Source organism: Anser cygnoides, chromosome 1 (genome assembly GCF_040182565.1).
Source record: "Anser cygnoides isolate HZ-2024a breed goose chromosome 1, Taihu_goose_T2T_genome, whole genome shotgun sequence".
In the NCBI taxonomy this organism is placed as follows: Eukaryota; Metazoa; Chordata; class Aves; order Anseriformes; family Anatidae; genus Anser; species Anser cygnoides.
Genome location: NC_089873.1, coordinates 154,068,164 through 154,091,687, shown reverse-complemented (window position 1 = coordinate 154,091,687; position 23,524 = coordinate 154,068,164). Strand labels below are relative to the sequence as shown.

Here is a 23,524-nt window from a genome sequence, read left to right as displayed (position 1 = left end):
CTGTGCCACTCAGCAGGAGGAAGTGGGAGAGGATCTACTGGGGGGAAGGTGTTTTTAGTTTGCTTCTAGTTACACACTACTCTAGTCTGCTAGTGATAGGCAATAAATTATATTAATCTCCTTATGCTGAGTCTGTTTTGCCTGTGATGATAACTGTTGAGTGATCTCCCTGTCCTTATCTCAACCCATGAGCCCTTTGCATTGTATTTTCTCCCCCTTCTCCTTTTGAGGAGTGGGAGTAAGAGAGCAGTTGTGGTGGAGCTCAGCTGACCAGCTGGGTAAAACCATCACACTAATTAAAAGTATTTGTTCTAGAACAAAAAATAAATACAGCTGATAAAGGTACTTAATTAGAAAGGAACACACTAAGTAAGCAAGGAGAGTGCTGTAAAAAATTTTAAGCAATAGTAGATAAAACTCTTCCATTTCATAAAGGAAAAAATAATCCAAAATTATTTTTCCCCATTGAGATATCTAAATACTACAGGCTAATTTTATTTACTTATTTATTTGAAAATGCTTAGCATCCTGTAACTATGGTAACAATTGCTTTGCTGAGTGCATCTTTGTTAATGTCCCCTTTCTGTAGTAATGCTTCCATCACCATCTGGCAGCGACACTTTTCTTGCTTTAGAGAAAATTTCTTCAAAGTCTAAAAATGAGGCCATTTATTTTTAGAGGGAGGACTGCCCTAGCTCCTATTGACTTGCAGAGTCCCAGTCAGAACCCCTGTAAATTCACTCATGTGATTTTGATGTCTTACATGAAAGGGACAGTCAGCAGTATATAAAAAAATGATTGTGCTAAAAAGCACAATCAGTAGCCTTTCATAGATAAGGTATATTTTTCAATTTTTTTCAAGAAGAGGTGTTTTAAAAATCACGTAGTCCACATCATCTCCTTTGCTTCAGCTTTCTTGAACAAAATCAGTTGTATCAAGCAGATGGCAAAATAAATTCCAGTATTAATAAGACGGGTTCCAAGAATATTGCATGAAGACTGGGAAATCTTTGGTTTCCATGGTAAATCATTTGACTCTAATACACTTAATAAACACGGCTAAGATTCCAAACTCAGTGGGTCAAATGGAAATAACATAATCAAAATTATTAGGTCAAATAAATAACATAAGAACTCAGAAGAGCAAAATACCAGGTTGGACAGATAAAAAAGCAGAAGTTCTTTCACCCATGGGCCTCCCTACATATTAACATTACAGTAACTTTTCTGAACTCTGCTCTAAATCAGAAAACATTATATTTGCTTCACAGGTATAAAGGAAGTATTATGTTTCAGTTTAGAAATAAGATAAGTGCTACTAAGTATTTAATTAAATTAAACTCCTTTGGTCATTGTTCTATTTTGCATATCTGTTTATTAAAATGAAGTTGATTGATAAATAATTTATTTCTGTGTTAGAAATGTTCTTTGAAGTTGCATAGAAAACAGCCAGATAATCCTCCCAGGTTTAAGGGGAGTATAGGTAAGCACTAAACTGATGCTAGAGCTTAAGATACATTTTACACACATTTATATCTTCGGTGTACATGCAGAGAACAGAGAAGACATAGGCATGGGACCGCTTTTTTCTAGATCACTCATCCAAGCATGCGTCTCTACTGATTTCTCCCGTCACAGGTCCAGACCATAAGATCACAGAGTGCTGTTTTGCTCCGTACAGTGAACATCTAAGACAGGCTCCTTTTTATGCAAAAATTTGCCTTTTTTTTTTTTCTGCATGTTCATATACAGCCACCCTCTGCCTCAGGTGTGTTTTTGTTTTGTTTTGTTTTTCTAAAAGTAAGATATATTCAGAAAAAAAGGAAAAAATAAGCGGGGAGGGGGAGGGGAATTGACAGTAGCAGCTTAGGCTGGCATTTGGAAACAATGCAGAGCACAATATGTAGCTTGACAAGAAACATATTGATGGAAGAGATATATTGATGGTCACCGTGGGAGAGTTGAGAGACCACATGACTTTCAAATTCTTGGGTAATTCTGTAGAGTTTGAATACTTTGTCAAACAGATGTGTTTTAAACTGAGCATATCAAACATGAACATTTGAGATAGGATATGAAAAAAAAAAAAAAAGCCAGATTTCTCAGTGAGAACTCCTTAAGTTACCTCAGAGAATTGACTAAATGTCTAGTTATCTTTGATGATTCAACATCTTTTAGGCTTGGCATCTCAGTACACCTCCTGAACAGCAGTGTTACGAAACCGTTTTTTTTTTTTTTTTTTTTTTTTTTGGAGTACTACTGCAAGTTTTCCCTCCTTCACAAGGGTCTTTGATACACTTTTTTTCTTATGCTCACTGAATAAATATAGAATAAATTAATTAAATATGAACTAAAATATTTTATGAAAGGACTGAAAATTCTCTATTAATGATCCAGTTTTATCTTTTTAAAGGAAGTTAACATGTAACACAGAACTTTGGAAAGGTCTCTGAGGAAGACCACTACCAGTTTTCTGACCAGAAAATAAAAAAATAGCATGCGGTTTCTTAGGCAAAAGAATAAATCCTAATGTTTATATTTCATTCTTTATGAGGTAAAGAAACCTAACTTTTATTGAGACCACTAATCTCTCTTTGTGTTATAAACTTATTATGTACAAAGTTCATTTAACTGGAAAGAAAAATCATCTGTTGAAAAGAGAAATTTTGCTTTTTTCATTCTCTTATAAACTTAATATTTTTAAAATGCAGAAGCCCTTCAGTGTATGAATTATCAAAAACTCACATGAACAGAAATAGTAGAACTCTCAGAGCTACAAATGGCTTGATAAGAAATGTGAAAATAACAATTTACCCTCCCTCCTCCCCAGGTCCTGGGCATGGTGCTAGGACAAATGGTTGGGAAGGAACAGCTTTTGATGGGGCCAGTGTCTCTACTGAGCCTGAATAGGTAACCTATTGCCCACCTCCTAACAAGGCTAAAGGAAGATGTGCTGAATCACTAAAAAGATGCTGTGGTGGTCAGACATAACTTCAGAGAAGTCAGTGGTGCCATAACATGAAGACGTTTCTCGAGCATTGTTAGTCTGCAGTTCATTTCATTGTGTACGTGGTATAGGTTTCTCTTGCCACACCCTCAGGAAAGATAGTGTATTGGTAATTCTCCTGCACTAGGAAGTAGATGCAGGCAGTTGCTGCTTTTCTTTGGCTGACATCTCTTTTGTTTCAACATCAAGTCCACAACTAACACTTTTTATAGTACTATCAGAATCCCATTTCGGTACTTAGAGAAATCTCTTCTCTTACGAGAATTATTAATAGTTCAAAACAGGCAAAACAAAATGGATAGGCATGTTTACAAACGTTATAATAACTATAGGCTTAAAGAGCAAAAACAGAGGACTCCAGAACTGATTTTAAAAGGCAAAAGTCATTATACTCGCAGTAAGAAAAACATAACATATTTGGCATAAAACAAGAAAAATAAAAGATTGCCAAAAGAATATCCCAGCTGCAAAATAAACAGGCATGGACATAAAGCTACTATTAATCTGATTTGTTACACCTAAATAGCAGTTTTCAGGTTCTGAGAGAATTTCAGCCATGCCATCTCTCATTAACAAAGTGAAATTTCAGTATGACTGAAGAACTAGAATTATTATTATATTTTAAATATGGTAAACTTCATACTCTAGCTATCCCTTCTCAAAATCAACCATTCAGTATTCCTAAATGTTGCCTTTTATTATTTATAATAGAAATAAAATAAAAATCTAGCAAATTGCAGAAAGTACAACCACATATCTGTTTCTAAGTATCCACTTATGTCCATAGAAAAGCTTTGCTTGAAAAGGTTTGTAGTAGTCTTAGCAAATTGTCATATCTACTTTGTCATGTTAGGAGGGTTGTTGCAAACACTGTTTGCAGGAAATATAGAAAATGCAAGACTGATGTGATGAAACATATATTTTGCACTCACAATTCAGCCAACACAGATAATGGGATCTTTGTGGCTAACCAGGACTTTTAGGTGCCATAGTGATGCCACGGGCTCTTGGAGCATCCGAGTTCTGCTACTCCTTTCCATTCCTGCTGGTAAAATAGTCACTACATACCTATTCCTGTTAAAATATGTTTCATCCACAGTACTCAGAAAAAGAGAATATAACCCAGAGGTGGCTTCCACTCTGCTAGTCCAAGAAAACCTCTTGAAATTAAAATGGACAACCTTCTAGGCTGCATGGAGAGAAGGAAGCTATCATTTCCATAGGATTTGTGAAGGTTTTGCAGACAAATCATGATCGTATAAAATAAAATTAAATAAAATGAGATTAAATTAAAACAAAAAGAAAAAGCAATTCCTTCCTTATCCACCTCAATTAGGACTTAATCCACAATAATTTGCAACTCTAAAAATGCCATTTTTCTTGACATCTTAGTAGCCCATGCACTCTCTATCAAACAGACAGCTCTATTCATTATGTGTCATGTCTATGCAACAAAGTTATCATGAAAATTAATGGTAATGTTATGAAACTCAGAATAAAAGCAATTAACTTTTTTCCAAATGCCAGAAGGAAAAGACATGCAAAACCTCTACATCTTAATTAGTTCTCTATTATCTTATTTCATATTTTTCCAAAACATCAAGTTATTATCCGCATAAAGTACACTTTGGGGACTAATTTCCCAGCATGATGAAGTAGTTTTGCTCAATGTTGACAACATGAATTTAGATTTTACCTTAGACTGGGAAATATCATTCCACCAAAAGGCTGAATTTCCTTTTAAGTGGACCAGGAAAAAAAAAAAAAAAAGGCATTTCTAGTTTCACAATAGAAGGAAATGTTCTGACCAGAGGCATCATTGCTCAGTCCATAAACCACAGCAACATGCTGAGAATTAATGTAATCCATTATAATAGGTTTTTCTCCTAGCAGATATTAAGATTATTTTACTGAGTATCAAACAGATAAAATTTATTCTACCTTTTCCATTTACTTTCTTGACACACAATCTGTGTGGGTCAGTTAACATATAGGATCTGATCCCTAATGTGCCTTTATCAAAAGGACTACAGATTCACTAATCTGAGGTTTTGTTGGGTTTCACTCTTGTTTTCAGCTGAAATGGAAGAACCTTCTGATCACTGTGGTAAATGCAGATGCAGCTTTCATTTCACAATTATTTCACAGATATTTAGGAACTGAATATATGACTTTTTTTTTTTATTGTTTTGCTGTAGTCGTACTTCTCCGGATCTTAAGGGTGTCATAGAAACTAGTAATGAGTCACTGGGCAGGCATGTTCTCTCTCAGGCAATACTGAACCAATAACCTAATAATTCTAAGAAAAGTTTCTTTAATGAAGATGGTATCTTTCTTGAAACAAGTTTTTGCTTTTTTTTTTTTTTTGCATCATTTGCTTTTTTCTATTCCTTTGATAACTGAATTCAGTATTTTTTCCATAATCTTTGTGCCACAACTATGATGTTTTATATATATGCCTTATAAACACTGCCAATTTGTACCATTTTAACATGAGGGCAGAAGTTAAGGGCACCTTAATACAGGAAAATAAAAAAGAAGAAGAAGAAGAAAAAGAGATATAATATGACTAACTTCTGTGGTTTTGAGCAAAATGATCAAACACTACACAGCACAGTACTTTTTAAAGTGCTAGCCTACTCTTAAAAATAATACAGGTCCTGTGCTTAGCAGCAATCTTCCTTTTCATTTTATGAGAAATATCCCTCTAACCTCCAGACAATCCTTGCTGTGCAAGGCTGGATGGATTCGCCTCTTGCCATTTGAATTAATTAAGACTCTGCAACTAGAATTTAAGTTTACAATATTTTAATGAAATTTGACCCAGAAAATCAGGCAGTTATCTATCAGCTCTACAGTATTAGCTTTTTGGAAAAATAGCACACTGTATGAATATAGTAGATTTAATTAATAGACAGATAATTGCCCTTTCCCATCACAGCTGTTTTCTCCAATATCTGATATACTGCAGCCTTTTAAAGGTGTTTTAAAAGATAGTGTATGACTAGAGGATATATATATAGGATATATATTATATCCTAGAGGACTAAGGTATAATAATGGGATATGGAATCTGTTTGGTTTAACTTCAGTCTCATCGTGACCAAGAATGAATACAGAGTGACCCAACACCTATTTAAATACATTGTATTTAAATATGCATTCTTTCTTAAAATACTTCAGCCAATTAACTAACAACAACTGGGAAGATGTGTTTTTTATAAAAAGCAGAAAATAGCAGTACAAAACATCATCATACGATCAAGAACATTCTGTGTTAAGATTGGTAAGTAGGGAGAGACAAAGGAGAAAGGGAAAATTACATACCACTATTTGTGTTTGTTGTAGTCCTCCCTCTTCTTCCACCCTACAAAACAAGATCCCATACAGCAAGCGTTATCTACCTACTAGGAAGTAGGAGGTAAAAAGACTGTCAATCACAGGGGTATTACATACAATAAACTTCCACCCTTTCTCCCCCTTGTAGTCACTGGAGAAAAAAAAAGGGGGGGGGGGGAAGGGAACAAAAAGATTTTTTTCAGATTTAGGAAATATACTAATATGGAGAAAGTCACTATAATGCAAAAAGGAGAAAGAGGGAGTAAGGTAGGATGGGAGAAAACAAGACTATGACAAACGCAATTACTTGTACGTAATTTTACACTTTTGCATGTCCTGTCTCCTCCCATCCTACAAAATAAGATTCCATACAACAAGCAGAAATGGTAAGAAATGTAGTCAGGAGATGATAGACTCCCTTTTATTGCCAGCCTGAGGAATTCTTCATATAAAATCATCCAGACTAAGTAATAAGTCTTGTTGATAACAATAGTGGCAAGAACTGCATCAAGGATCAAATCTCAGTTTTGCATATAGCAGATGTTGTTGCCTCTTCCTTTGGTGTAGAAGATTAAAATGCTTTCAATACACTGCTCATGAACAGGCAGACAACTACATTTTTTCTGTACCCAGTGGAATATCTTGACAGAACTAAGTAATGCTTATTTTAAGTATTTCTTAAAAATTCCTTTCCCATAGAATAAATCAGATGTCTTTTGAGTGAGGACATAGTGTCATCTAGAGTGTGGTCTAGGTTAAGGAAGATAGAAGCATATGGTGACCAGTGCCATCTGACAGCTCTTAAGAAAACCAAGAGTTATAGCAATTTATATAATGCAGAAAACTGAAGGAAAGAGAGACAAACTACACAACAAACTCCATCTGTAAGTAGCTGGCTTAGAAAAATAACAAGGTCTGCCTCTTTTTGTGTAGAAGCAAATGAGCGGTCTCAATGAGACTCATACAGAAAATTTTGGAATTTCCAGGTTTTGAAATACAGACTATCCTTTTCCTAGTGTCTGTCAAGTCGTATCTTGAGTACACTAAGTATGGAAATTTCTTAAGCACAATGAAGTGGTTTTTTTTTGATGTTTGTACTGAAAAGGGGAATTAGCACCTGGTAACTTCAGAGATCACATGCCTACAAAACTACCCTAAACTAAGAGGATTCAACAGCTGTTAAACAGCTATAATGCGTAACAAGATAAAGAGAAATTGATGTTAAAAGACAAATATGATGGAATGACTACTAAACAGAGTGAGGCAGGTGGGTCAAAATTGGTTGTAGATAAGTACAAGAAGATTGAAAGAATATTGTTGCAATGCATACCTTGTTGCAGGAGGTTATTTCACTGAGTCTACACACTAAATCTCAAAGTATAAGTGGGCAACTAAGCCAAAAGTAGGATGTCTGGGTGGGGGAGGTGGGGTTAAATATTCATGCAGTAACAGGTCAAATGTTACAAGAGGACACGATGTACATAAACAGTCCCTGACAATTTAAACATGTTTCTTTTAACTACATGTTCTACAATATAAAAGAGATGTTCTTGAGAAAATCATAAGTCACTCCTTCATTTCACACAGGAACCATGGTTCAGTCACTAAGCTATAGTAAAAGGAATGTAATTGAGATGTACATTTTAGGATAATTATTACAGTACTATGAGCACTACAAACTTTACAGTGATATATTAAAAAAAAAAAGATTTTAATAAAAAAATTATCTACACCAAATGCAAAGATGTAAACATATGAAGGTTAAAATTCTTCAACACCTTTTGAAGTCTCCTTTAGAATAATATGATTAAGTCACAGTGAGTAGACAGAGCAAGAGGGAACAGCAGTATGACGGAAGAAGCAAAATCCAATAAATGGAAATAAATATTCAACATCTATAGGACATTTTTTCCAAGAGTAAAATCAACACAAGTAAACTTAGAAGGCAGTCTGAAGACCATATATCTCAATATATAAAAGACTAAACTATGAGCTAAAGAAGCTATAAGAAAATAGAAATGTTCCATCAATGCAAGGGAACAGAGCAATTAAAATACATTGAAAGCAAAATAAATGATCTATTTGCCTTGTTATAGCTACAAAATAAAAAGTTATAAACTTCTTTTATTTAGGTAGCAAAGAACAGCTATTCACTAACATTGACATGTTAAGACAGTCAAGAAAACTGAAAATGCACAAATCACAAGTGAATAGAACTATGTAGCACCTCCAAATGACCTGCTGGGTTTATGGTGGACAAAGAAAAAGCGATCCGGTAGCTACCGCACACAGGCAAGTGATACAGACACATGGTATCCACCAACCTCAGGCTTCCTAAATATACAATTTCTGTCTGAGTTACCTGATGCAGAGTTTTCAAGCAGGCTTAAAGTCAAAATCTTGCTACAGATCCAGAGAACACACCACCTCTACTGTTGTACCTACAGAAATGTTTTCCAGTGGAGAAAGGATCTCAGATAGAAATTCCGTCAAGGAGAAGAACCAGGAACTGCAGCATGGGGCCACATGTGCTGGCTTTTTGACTGTGAAATTTGTTTTGACCCTACCTTGACCTCCGGTCAAGTCTTCCTTACACATATCAGTGACTGAAGATGTAGGATAGCACACTTGGATTTCTCATGCATATTCAAACTCCCCCCAGTCATACACATTTGATTAAGCAGGAATATCCTAACAGAGCTGGCAGTCAGATTATATCACTGTTAAAAGCAGTTCGCTGCCAGATATACAGTCCTGCCCAGATTAATCAAAATGAAGCCTGCACAGTAAACAGAGTACAGAATACTAAAGGAGGCCAAAATCTAATTGAGCAGTTCAGGTAACATGAGCTAGGTCCATCAACTCTACACTCAGTCATCTTATCTTCAAATAATACATAAATTTTTTTCACCAAAACCATGTTAATGGAAATGAAACCCTCAAAGAGCAAAGACAGATTTGTGCAAAAGAGAGAGTGCAAAATTTGCTGCTCTCTGACCAAAAAAATAAAATAAAAAACAAACAAACAACAACAATAACAACAAAAAACAGAAACATTGGTTTTAAATACACATATTTTTACTGAAAAGAAATTATCATTCTTCATCTTCCAGAAAAAATGTTGTGTCCCAACAGCTCCACTGGAGTTGCTGAAGCTTTATGGAGAGTATCCTGAGTCAGGTGGTTTCCGTATACAAAAGATATAACATATTGAAAATATGTTCAAGAGGTTCTTGCGAATTAATCTAAAAATCAATAGAAAGATTTTTTATTTCTCAGAAGAACACTATCCCACTTGGGATCCTACAGATCTTCAGAATAATTTTTGCTTGATAAAGTTTTGTATCTATATAGATGTCATCATGTAAACAATGTGTCCCGCTGGGCTGAGTAAAAGACAGCTGTAATGCAGGACCAGAAGCAGGCAGTGCAGAAACAAAAAGAAAAGCAGACATTTCTATGAAGGAAGCCTTTTCTAGCTGGGATGAGCTCTGTTTAGCAAATGGTGAACGTACACAATTAAGAGTACAGAATGAATGACTTCTAAAAAAGTGAAAGACTAAATACTAACAGTTACAAAAGTCTACCCACTTTTGTATGGAGATGAAGGACAGCTTTATCGACTGTAAAGAATGCATCAGCTGCCAGAATACTGGGGGAAAATAAAATAAAATAAAACAAAATAAAATAAAAATAATAAAGACAACCAAGAGCTTAGTTATTTAACAAGAAAAAAAAGCAGAAAATGAAATTTCTCCCAAAATTATAGAAAGAGACTATATCCCCCTATATCTGCAACATTTTAACATGAGCTCAAGTAGAAGACACACACCTGAAAATAACATTCAAACATTGGAATTTCCAGTTTCCTTGAAATTCTGTTTGGTAAAAGAGGGGAAAAGATTAATAGAAAGGGGAAAAAAAAAAAAAGAGAGACAGAACCATAAACTGAGGAAATGAGACAACTATAACTGACTGTGCTCTGCTAGAATCTCAGTGATTCAGGACATTTCTTGGACAACACACAGAGCTCAGTGCTGGTAGAATATAAATCTTCTGCTCCTCCAAGAGATGGAGGAAACCTGTGACGTGGGTCAATAACTTCAACAAAAGTTTGAATATGATTTATGAGATATACCTCATGTCAGCACACCATTTTCCTTTGGAAGCAAAAGTCTCTTCTTGGTCTCAGAAGAACAACTGTTAGGAAAACCAGTGAGCTAAGATAATATGCACCTGGATTGTTTATACTTTCCATTATGAAATTTCCCTTATTTCTCCTCATTTCAAGTGGGTGGAGTTATATTACTTGTTGTATGGAAAGTTATTTTGTAGGCTGAGAAAAGGGACATATAAAAATTATGATGAAATCAGAGAAATAGTGTGGAAAAATTCTTTCTGTGAGGCTGATCTGTCTTGAAAGATGATCCAAAATAGCAGTATTGTAATCATCACAAAACAACAGTGTCTTGGATGTTAGGGAAGTAGAAGAAAGAACAGATGGGATAAACTATTTACTAGATGAGAGTATTGAGCTCTGTTTACAGCCATTTACTCCTACACAGGTATTGCTCAAAAAAGTGAAAAAAATAAATCTGCAACAGTGGTAACATTTATTAAATGCAGGAGACCAGACATTTTTCACAGGTTTCAGATGAACATTAAAGCAACGTCCATGAGATCACACAATTTTGTTTCCATTCTCTAGGTTTTTTGCTTTTAACCATTATCCTCAAAGTGAAAATAATCTGTATTCTATTATCAACTTCTTGAACATCTTACTCTTCATAGCCAATGTTTTTGAATGAAGTTTTTCTGAACTGATTGTATTGAAGAAACAAAAATGCTTGCTTGCACAAATACAGGTACTTTTTCATAATGAACTTGTGCTTGAGAGGAATTTTCAAGTCAGAAATGGAAGAAAGAATATTCCAGTTAGATTCTAGACCATGGATCTATTGTCTGGGTCAATTAGGCTTAGTACTACACAGCTCACTAAAAATACACATATCAGAGCATAAAGTGCAATGCAGGCATTTCCTAATTACTTAGAAATGTAACTAACCTCCTCTGGCCCAACAGCCTTTGTAGCACAACCTAAGTTATTAGATACACACATAACAGCTCCCAAATTGCAATATAATTAATAATTATTCTCTAGTCACAACAGTTAATCACTCACTGTACTGTAAACAGGCAATGTGTCAAGCAAATACCAGCTGTAAAAATGCAGGCATGTAATTAAATGAGTTTATTTTGTTTATAAATCAACACCTTTTGCTATCTTATGTTTGCTTCATAAACAATTACAGTTTGACAATACCATGTTTAGGATCTTATCCAATTGAAAATGAAGACAATTGTTTTCAAGTTGCCTTGCAGAAGGAAAGAACACACCATGAATTCCCTAGACTATAAACACTGTAGTTAAGTTCAGGTCTGATGGGACATGATTATGGGGATTGCAAGGAACTCCAGAAACTCTGAAAAAAATGTTATAGATATTATTCTACTGGGCTTATACAAGAAATACAAGAATAATAGCATATTACTACTGACTCGTGTTATAGTCATCCATTTAAAATTCTGCTTCGCTGACACACTTAAGAGATGCTGCCTGAAGAAAGGATGTCATTCCTCAGTTGTATAAAAGCTATAGCACAGAAATTGACTTTACTCTGTTTTTACAGCACACAGTGGGTTTCTGGACCATAACTAGGTCTCTGAGGTACTACTGCAGTATAAGTAACACATCTAGCTATACAATAGCCATGTAAAGCTAGTCAGTTATGACGGTTTCTTCATCACGCCATTACTTCTTTGAAAAGACTTCTTGCTTCTTTAAATATGCTTCAAGATAAAGACACTTGCTTGTAATATTTTGAGTTGCTATCCATATAAATGTACTTTTCTGTTTGAAAATACACAGTGAATGATATTCTTTCTAACAACAACAACAAAAACACCTAAGTGTGAATCCAATATGATAACACTAGAAAATAGTTCATTGAACAGCATTATAACGGGTATCAGGAAAGCGAGAAGAGAAAATCCTCTATAAAACATACCTTCAAAAGCTTTTTATAAGAGAGATGAACTGGAACATGTAATGAGAAAATAAAGTGCTACATATAAATTTTACACGAAAATCAAGAAGGAAGATGACAAGATCTTCTAACCTAGAAGAGAAAGCATGATTCCCAACTAAAAAAGCTGATTCTCATATGAACAGAGTGAAGAAGCATACACTTGGAGGAGAGAGAAAGATCATGAAGAGATGGACAAGAGCTGGAGTCAGACTGGACAACAGAATAAAACAAAATGTGTATGTATATTTGTATGTGTGCCAGGGGAGACCAGTGTCAAAAGAAACGAAAATAGAAAATAATTAACAGAGGATAGAGACAGTAAAAAGATAAAATATATATATTTTTCCAGAGAATATAATTCATCTATAAAGAATAATGTGAACAAAACATCCACAAAGTAAGTGGAGTGCAGGTAAATTAATAGCACTTCAATAACTTTCAAGAAACTCCAGTATTTCAGCGTATTTCTAAACAACACGCTGTTCTGAATGCCTAAAATAGTGTTCACAACCTATAAAATTTGTGCAATATATCCATGTATTTAGACATAACATTTAAATACCTAACGTTGCACGACTATGTTTGAATATTGAGGTCTTTTTGTATGCTACGACAGTTCAATCTAACATATAATGGCAGGCCTGTTTTTAAAACTTGTATCCCTCCCCTCACTAGAATAGGAACTCAGCTGACTAACCTCAGTTGTAGAAGTGTTGATTATTTCTCCTCCATGCATTGCTTTATTAACTTTTTCTTCAGAGAATATTGTGTGCTAAAGCAATAAGAACACATGAGATTAGGCTGTAACAGCTTGAATTCAGAGTTGGCATTTTGACCAGTCTGCATATCACACAGCTGTTGAGTGGTACATAACTTGTATCAGCAGTTATTCTGGGTGAAGCACATAGTACAGAAGGACAAATGTCTTGCTTATTTCCTTTTTGTAGGAAAAAAAAAAATCTTTTACTGACAAATCTCCAATCTCCAGAATGGGCTCAAAAGTCAAAAAACAAAACAAAACAAAACAAACAAACAAAAAAAACACACCTGCACACTGCATGGAAAATGAAGTGCCTACCAGTCACTTGTACCTTTTAAAACTCCTTTTTACTGTAAGTACGACTCATCCTTTGTAAGTTTTTGTAACTTGCTACTTAAGACTATTGATCATAGTCTAGGTTTGCACACTTTCCCATGGTCTTGCTACAGTTATCTTTTACATGTCAGCATCAGAAAGGGACATTAATAAATGCTGTGTATATTTTTTTTTTCTAATTGCACGGCTTCCACCAAAAAAACACAAAAAATCAAAAAATGCTTAGCAACTGACATATTTAGAATATTTTAAAAAGCCAATGCCTTATTTTTATAGCTAGATAAGATTAGAGCATCTTGCTGGTGTTTTAGAAAAAGCAAAATCTAGCTCAGGAAACTCAATCTTCTTTCAGTAACACCAAGTGAAAAATACCTTAACAGTACAGGAGTTAGTTTGGACCTTAAATATATTTTTCAGTATGTTATCCATCTCTGCAAACATTGTAAGTGGAAAAAGACAAAGCCTGCTACACAATATTCTGACTTTTTAAAATAATACGGAAGGACACTATAAGGCATACTAAAATTAAGATATAAAGCAAGAACCTGCTCACTCATATATGGTTAGAGCTACTAAATAAAGCGTTCACTGTATTCACAAGCAAGTAAAACCTAATAGTTCCTAATATATACAACAAAAGATTCAACTAGTTTAAATACTTTATTACCATAGACTGATGAAAATTTTCCATTTCCTAAATTCAACTGTCCTTCAAAACAGTATAATTTAATCTGAATTCAGATCCCACTGTCAAATTTTCACTTATAGTTGTCTAGCATTAAGAGAAAAAAAGTTCAGCTGGATTTCCACCTCAAAGAGTCTCAAAATTCCTTAACAAGTAAGGCAAACACAACAAAATTTGATTTCATATCAGTCAATCACACACACAATAAACTCACTTCAGCAACGCTATCCAAAGGCAGGATATCCATATTCCTGCAAATGAAATCTCAGTGTTCTTCCCCCTTTAATTCTCACCAATTTCAAAGGAACCTTTGAAGTAATTATATTAGGATATAGGTAGTTTTATATTATAAATCATCACATGGATGAATATTCAGTGTGTGTCATCACAGTTAACACATAACTATTAAGAAAAATTGAAAGGCAACAGACTACACAGTTATGAAAAAAATGTACCTAGATTTTATAGATTTAATTATTATATTCAAGTGCCATTTTAAGATGATAAATTAACTAGTTTTTTCCAACCAGCATTTCAGCTTAATTAATAGTTTGCATAGCAGGCTACAGCTTCAGCACATTCTCTTGATTTAAGCACTTCTAATAATGCAGTGTAAAATGTAGTTAAAATATTCTGTTATAATTTACTATCTTTGGCTTTGGAAAACAGAAAGTTTCCAAATTCTATCCTGTTAGTCATTTTTCACTAAGTTCAATATGAAAGTAAACTTTCCAATTTTTTTTTTTGACACTTTTTCATACTGCTGGGAAATTCTATGTTAAACATTAATGCTAAAGGGTCTCACCTAAAAATAAATAAATAAATAAATAAAAAATCTTCCTCTTCCAAAGAAGAAAACATCTTTCAGCTGGCAGCAGAAAGAGTGACAAATCAGCTGTTCCTGAATCAAGACAAGCAGAAATCACCTGTTATTAACATAGAGGACTACTGCATTTTAAGGATGCTGCCTGTCCAAAAATGCTAAATTTTGTGGACACTGTGTCCACATAGGACTAACTTAGCCCACTGCAAAACTACCACGTTAAGCCGCTTGAAGCATGTGTATATGACTCTTTCAGCCTTATAAAGGCTCTTATACAGAATTTTTGAAGCAAGTAGGATTACAACAGTTTATCAGATTTTTTTTTCTCATTAACAATCACAAGAATCTGCTGTATTTGAAGAATTTTACTATTGCCCATGTTTCTCACAGTGCTAAGCATGCATGCATTCTAGACCAATGCCAAGGAATGTTCACAAGATGTTTTCTTCTGTACATACAGCTTGAGCTTCTAGAATTGCTCTCCCCTTCAGCTGTTGGGCTCAAATTCATCCTACCATCATATTGTCTTTAAGAAAATATACTGAAACAAAGACTGAAAGTGATACCTGCTTATGTTTTCATTTAAAGCACCTCTCACAATCACTCTCCCACCCCCAGCCCCACCCCTCAAAATCCCAACTAAACAAAGCCCAAGAGAGAAAATTACTTTCTTATCTGTTAAAAAGTTCCTGTTGATTTATGTTTAAAGAGTGCTTCTTACTTTTTTTTTTCTTTACTTCTTTAAATTCTTTTTTTTTTCTAAAAAAGAAAAATTTTTCTTCTTTTCTTCTTTATATACTATAGAGACTGGTTAAATTCAAAAACAGATATCATGTCCACCATTCAAAATCATTTGAGGGAAAAGACACAAGAAAGGAAGCCACTGGTTTCCAGTTACTGTCTGTGACAGGAGGATGTAAAAGTAACAGTCCAAGGGGTACAGCAGGTCAGACACATTTTTGCTCAGCAACCACTTAATCTGTCACTCCTGATAATAAAGAATGGTTAAATTCCATTTATTGTGGTTAATTTTGTATCCCTGTAAAGACTTTAAAAGTTTGGCCTCCAAAACCTGGTACCAACCAACTGCCCTGCAGCTGGGGATACCACAGCCTAAAGCCACCTTCAGAGGAAAAAACATCTGATTTTTCCTCATCTTCCAGAGTTTCAGTAGTTCTTTGCCCATTCCTCTCCTTCACTCTCCTTGTAGACCAGTAGTTACCAGAGGATACTTGCACATTGCTCTGGTACTGCTTGGGGTCAGGCAATAAACCAGCAAGTGGCAGGAGGATAACAAAAGTTAGACACTCCAGCATCAGCCACATCTGGGGGCCCAGCCACAACTGTTCTGGATATCACTGATTAGATTTGCCATCTCCAATGACAAGAGATGCAAGAACAGTATCTTTGTAAAACAAGCATTTTTAGGTTGTAAATGAATGATACTAGAAAAATGATGTTTTAAAAACTTTACTCAATTTTTGCTGGATTTTTTTTTTTTTTTTGGTGGGGAGAGAGTATGACCGCTCTCTCTTGCTGTCTTCTTATCCCTCTTGCTTTTCAGCTTTCCATCGTTATTCAGCTCTACAACTTATTTCTTATTCCCCTCTATCCCCTCCCCCAGATGTAGCTCTTTTTAAGTCTTTAAATCCATCCTAGAACCAGCCATCTCTGTAAAAACAGCAGTATTAAATTTTCATCACCCTTGCCAAGGAAAAAAGAAAAAAAAAGAAAAAGAAAAAAAAAGAAGAAGCAAAATGTTTAAGATACCATTGTACTGTTGCAGAGGCAGCACAAAGGTTCTTCCATGTTCTTTGTTTTGTGCTACAACTGTATTTTGTGCTTGCACCAAGAATTGTATCCTGTGATGTATGCTGGAAAGCCTGAGCACTTTTATTAACAATGAAGTAAAAAACAGTTTGAGGTTTTGTATCAAATCAAAGGCAACAAAACGCTTAGTTACTTTCACAGAAAACAAGAATTTGATTTAGTGAAAATAAATTCTATTTCAAAGGTACTTGGTCTTTTAAAATTTACTGTCAGGTAAAATTAAAACAGAATTGGTGAACAAAATATGAATGCACATTACAGAGAAAATGAGCAGTGGAAGGAAAAAAAAAATCAAATATCATACTACTGATATTGTACTCCATCTACCCAGAAGAATAGTGGGAAAGAAGAAAAAAATATCAGTTTCTGATGTAGAATAATTTATAAAATGGATAGCTATGCTGGCTGAAATAATAAGAAGGGAAAACTCTGCATAAGTCCCTCTCAGTCACTGTATTCTAAAATTACTGACAGCTATGTCCAAACAAAATGATTCTCCACGACTCTGGTAAAGTCAGCATACAATTAAAATTTAGCAAAAATAATATAAGAAACACAACAAAAAAAGTGGAAGTTGTGATAATTTTTTCAAGACAAGTGACAGGAAACAAAGTGCATGAAAATAATTATAAAAGAGCTATTTTCTCCAGTTGCTCATATGCAGTAGGAACATGAAAAGGCAGGAGGTTAATTACCTTCTGTAAATAATGTTTTCCAGAGAACAACTTTGCTAAGTGTAACAGGTTCATTGGAGCTGCAACCATTACTTATTGAAAACAGCTGTCTAGAAATGTATATTACCTGCAATAGGGAGGAAGTGATATAAATCATATTTTAAACAGAAGTCTCAATTCCTAGAAAATTTTAATAATTCCTATGTGTAATTTTACCTGTATTTTTAAGTTTCTCCACCTTCAGTTTTGTGACTCAGTCTTATTATTCCTCTTACCAATACAGTCTGAAACGTTTCAAATATATGACAGCATTTCAGAAACTCCCATGACACCCAGCTATAACCATGTCATTCATACACCATTTATGTGACTTTTTCTGAAAGCATGTAGAAGAGCGATATAAGCAATATTATAGCTTCAGAACTGCCAGTGTGATGCTTACAATTTCACCTATCTGATTTTTCTGTCTCTGAGAAGTAAAGTTACGTTTACTGATATCAGATAGACTTGAAAATGCCAAAATAAAAGTACTGATGATAACACAGCTTAGAATAGCTCACTCTTATCTGTACAGGAAAGTGCCAATGATAAGTTCAAGAGAATAGAATTGATGATGGACTGCACAACTGCAAATGTTGTTCTATGAACCTTTCAGTCTCTGCCTTGCTAACCAGCTCCACGTGCCCACTTGTCCAGTGTCGTTGCTCACAAAACAGGAAAAAGAAGACCATACACAACTAACAGACTTGCACATTATGATGATGAGGAAAGACATCAAATGCCATGTCACAAGAGTAAAATATACATTTTGTTTTCTTTTTCAACCAACATAAGTCACCATCGGACAGATTTTAATTTTTGCTACATTACTGGAAGATACCAGTTTTCTGGAGGTAGAGCGGCTATCAGGGACATGCATGGTCATATGAAAGATTCTTGGATTCAGTTACCCATATTGAATCCACCAATCTATGGAATTTAGTGCCTCAACTTCTACCTTGGTGTATATACAGTACAGGATTACATGGGATAGTTTTGATTCATCTACTTTAACGCTGGAGCAAAAATTGAGAGATTGATGTATATGTTAAACAGAATTAATTTCAGTTGATAAAACTTGGAAAAAACCTAAATGCAAGTTATTAAATAGAAATGCTTGAACATTTGAAAAGAACAAACAAATTAACAAACTAAAAAGTTTGTTAAAAATGCATGTGAACTTGTTCTCTTTCAAGTAATTGAAGTATTATACTATTAAACAGTTCATCTACATGTATACAGAACTGAATGGAGAAAACCTACAGCAATTCAAGTTTCCATTTCCGGTTGGAAATTATGAGAAATTTCTTCTCAGAAGGAGTGGTTAGGCATTGGAATGGGTCGCCCAGGGATGTGGTGGAGTCACCATCTCTGGGGTAGTTTAACGTAAGGTTGGATGTGGTACTTACGGACACGATTCAGTGGGTAACATTGGTGGCTCAGAGACCGCTGGAACAGACGATCTTGGAGGTTTTTTCCAGCCTTAATTATTCTATGATTTACTCATCCATGTACAACAATAAATGAAAAAAAAAAAAAGGAAAAGAAACAGAAAAAAAATCAAGCGGAGAGAGAAGCCAATCTTCTGCAGGTCATACAGTCATGAAGCTACTATGAAGCTGTGGCTACTAAGCCACAGAAATCACTTCATCTGTTAATCTATGGAATAAAGCTAGCTTACTTTAGTGAAAATAAATACAGAATAATACAAACCTATGTGGTCATATGAGACCTTGAGGAAAACGGGAAAAAGAAAGGACAAAATGGCAAGAAAGAATGGTACTATAAAGCAAACAAAAGAGCAGAAAGCAAATAACAACAAAGCACATTTATTTATGTATTTATTTAGTAGTACTGAAATCATATTATTTGCGTATGTGCTATAAACATCTGCCATTACCACCATGGGTCCACTCCTCAAAGCCATATTCTTCATGTGCTTTTGAAAGATTCTTAGGTTTTTTATCTTTTTGAATATAACCTTAGAGCTGATAACTACATATGAATATTTTGCAATTAAAATATAAAACAAAATTTGTGTATTTTGCTGCTGGTCTGAGTGTGTCTGTAAGAAAAAAATGCATTGTCCCTTACGTATTTAAAACATAAGGAATATAATGGCCTTTTCACTGCTGAAGACCTCATGCTGCCTATGCTTCATGAATCTATGTCTAGTTGTGCCAAAAGGGCCTCTAACTCCCAAATTTTCTTACATTGTTCTCCAAGTGCTTTTCAGCAAAGTAATAGGAAAAAGCAAAACAAGAGTTAAACATTAGTTTCATATGTCATGTGTTTCTAACCTATAAAATCTTTTCACAAAATGGACCGGGCACAGCAAGTTCAAGATTTGCAGCTTTAACAATAAAATATACTATTAATGAGAAACATCCCTGGTTGAACTCCTTGTCTTTGGACAACTTCTAGAGATAGAGCATCTGACTCATCAAGGTTTAGAAGAATATATCTATAACCTCTGCATGGATCCTGAAAAAAAGTCATGGCTACTTTAGAAACTATTAATTATCTGCAGTGCTATTAGAAACTTATATTAGAAAAATATTTGAGAAGGTTAGACTGTAATGATTTTTATTGATATATATATTTATAAGTGAACACACATGTTCTCACCAATAAAAGAATCAAATTTCTGAAAAAAAAAAATAATACTCTGAGGTGTAATGGACAAAATAAATGCCATCGACTGAAGAAAAAGATTTACCCAAGGAAACCAATCAACCAAACAACTTTCAGATGCTCTTTTAGAGCAAAAACATGGGAAATTTGTAAACCTAATCTATTTCTTAGTTTTAATTGTTAAATGACATCTAAATAATATAGAAGCATTCAGAAGTTTAATTTTTCAATCCAAATAAAATTGCATTTTCAACTAATTATGGAAAAGGTGTTTTTTTTTTTTTTAATCAACTGTTCTCATTACAACAATTATTTGCAATATCAGATGGTTCAACATTTTTTTCCAATAAAGAATTCCTGAAGTAATGTGAGTGTTAGAAATAAGATCATATTTTATTAAATATGCGTACAGCTTTCTTCAAATCATTGTCTCCACAAAACTGCTATGATACAGGTGAGGTGCATGTTGGGGGAAGCTACTCAACAAAACAATGAAACAAAGCACCCACACTCTGCTTCCTCTCTGTTGCTTCACCATTTTTTTGTTATTTTCCACACTTTGCCCACTCATCTGAATTTGCTCCAAGTGATATTTAGTTTTATAACTGAAAACAAAAATTGAAATTCTTCTAGATAATATTGAATAAAAAGCATAAATAAAACTAAAGGAATTCTTCGACAAGCTATTCTGTTTGTTTGTTTGTTTTCTAAATGCATGACTAGAACAATAAAACTCCAAAACATTTTACTGGTTGCACTTTTCCAATTAAATTTACAAAGCGTTTTGACACATGAGACCGCTCTAAGAACAACTCAGAAAACTGGAACCCAAGACCTATTACTAATTCTATCATAAAGTCTGAAACAATACTGATCAATACATATCAGGACTGTCTAACAAACAAACAAACAAACCAAAACAAGGAAATGTCACCAAAATTCCTTTTATTTACTTACAGCTGAAGAAATTTAATTTGAAGATAAAAACATGGGCCCTACCATATACACATAAAAACCAGTAAATTGTAAGATCTGCTGCTTTCAGTTTAAGTAATATTTAAAGTTTACTGCAGAACCATTTAGAAACATAAAACAAAGCAAATATTGACAAGAGAGTCCACATAAAACAAAGGCCTTTAAAAATGTGTAAGAAAACAGAAAGATCTTAAACATACAAAGGCAAGAAAATAAGATGTTATCTGTATTGTATAATCTTGTGTTTTCTTTCCATATACAGATTAATTAAAATAAGTTCTGTTAATCTAACTAAAAAAAAATAATTGGATTAACAGATGAAAGTAATCACATCTGTTTAACTTTTTAGGGTATTTTTGGTGCATCACAATTACCTGTTTTCATAGCTCTTCATTCTATTTTTATTATTCTAAATTAATTTTTACTTCTCATGGTGCTGAAACAAGTAATCAGAAGAATAATGCAAAATACTAACACAAGAAATTCAGTTGCTATTAGATCACTGAGACAACCCATATTGACTTGAAATCAAGCTTCACTAATTATCGCAAAAGTGTTTCCTCCTGCTAACAATGGAAAATTAATCAGATACAGGAGAGCTATCTTAAACAAGAGTAATGTGAAGAACATATGAAGGACATAAAATTAGAAGGCATAACTCTCAGAGTTCCAGTGTTTGTATATTTGCAGATCGTTATATATTGTGTGTCTTTTTTAGGACTCATAATCTAAAGACTCGACAGGTTCCATAGGGGAAATCTTTATATATATCTACATATATATTCAAATTCCATATATGCAAATTCTATGGGATGGCAAGTAGCTTCAGTTCTCAAAGACAGGTGGTAAATAATGGAGGCAACAATTTTGTTGTTTGTTTCATGTGGAAAAATGGAAAAGGAAAAGAAAGAAGAAATTGCAAAAAGACTAAAAGGCAAAGAAAAAAATAGAATGAAAACTAACATGACATTTTCTTGTTTTGTTTTTCCAGTGATGAAGAACAGCTATAAACATAAGTGAGGGGTGAGACAAAGACTAACATCTTTCAAGACTTAGATTTATTTTATCCTCTAGATGAAATTAAGTTACAGGCTTTCTGCAGTTCAGATGGTGAATCACATTTAATACTGCCACAGATTCATTGCCTTATTCACATGTTCATGTTTCATTACTACAGCTTCTCTGTCACAGGTATTAGGACAATCTGAATTCTCTGTTTGGATAGCCAACAATTACTCACTGTATTCTTTATTTCATGTGTGAAGAGAAAAATATATCAGGCCTAAATGAGTATGACCCTTTTTGAACAGTTCTGATTCCAACTACAAATTTCAAGGTTTTCATGAAATGACTTTAAGAAAGAAGAGCTATATAAAGGAGAAGGAACATGCCTGAAAATGGCTATGCCAACCGCTGGTCTGGGGATTTTATGTATTATATAATTCTTACAAAGATCACAGTTGAACTTAAGATCATTAGAGGGAGTTGATGGGAAGTGAAAAAAAAGATAATTGATGAAGCCTTAAATGTTTATTTACCGTAAACTGACTTGCAAGTACTAGTCTGCTATGACAACTCTCCATTCCTCATTATCGTTATTATTTAACCTATTTTGGCTGCTGCTCAAAAATGTTAATTGAAATTAGAAGCTTTTTCTCACTTCTTGCATATTGCACCTAATGATCTAAATGCAGCTCATCTCAGCAAAAATCCATGCAGTGCAGGGTGATACTATTTTTTTTTTTTTGTGTCCTTTTCTTAATTTTTAAACAAGAGGGAACAGATGTGAAAAGATGTCAAAAAAATGATTTGCCAAATCTAAATATTTGGCTGGAACACATTTGTCAGTTTTCACAAGAATGAATTTATTGATTGATTGATTGATTGATTGATTGAGATGGGAAGGGGAAAGAATAAAAGAGGAAAAGAAGGTCTAGAGAAGTGATCTTTAAATAACATTCCCAACAAGGATAACACTAGGGAGATGGAGACTGGTTAAAATCCACTTGCTGTAAAACCTACATCAGGTAATTTAACCCTGCTGTCTGTACTCCAGCGAATGCTGATTATCAGGCTCTTTTCTGTCCAATGACTAAACATAGTAGAACAGGGAAAAAATTACGTCTATTATATCCTATAATATACACCTATTCTGTGATAGATGCAAATGCCCATCAGCTCATCTCCAAACACTCAGTCCTGCTGCAGAACACATTTAAGTTGAGACGTGTCCTATGAACAAGGGAACTAGCCATCCCAACTCTTCCTACATAGGCTTTTGCTACAAAGAATTTTATATGTATTCTTTTATAGTGTTGCATTAAAATGTTACA

The 23,524-nt window shown here is 34.2% G+C and overlaps 1 protein-coding gene across 4 annotated transcripts in view; it reads right to left on the bottom strand.

The window, feature by feature from the left end:
- Positions 1-23,524, bottom strand: part of FGF14 (fibroblast growth factor 14) — a 409,622-nt gene that overhangs the window by 170,063 nt on the left and 216,035 nt on the right. Inside the window, exon 2 of one of the 4 annotated variants that reach the window (XM_048072737.2) lies at positions 6,335-6,374. The exons of the other annotated variants lie outside the window; for them this stretch is intronic. The gene's annotated coding sequence lies outside the window, so the exon portion shown is untranslated. The remainder of the gene's footprint in view (positions 1-6,334; positions 6,375-23,524) is intronic. 4 annotated transcript variants of the gene reach the window in all.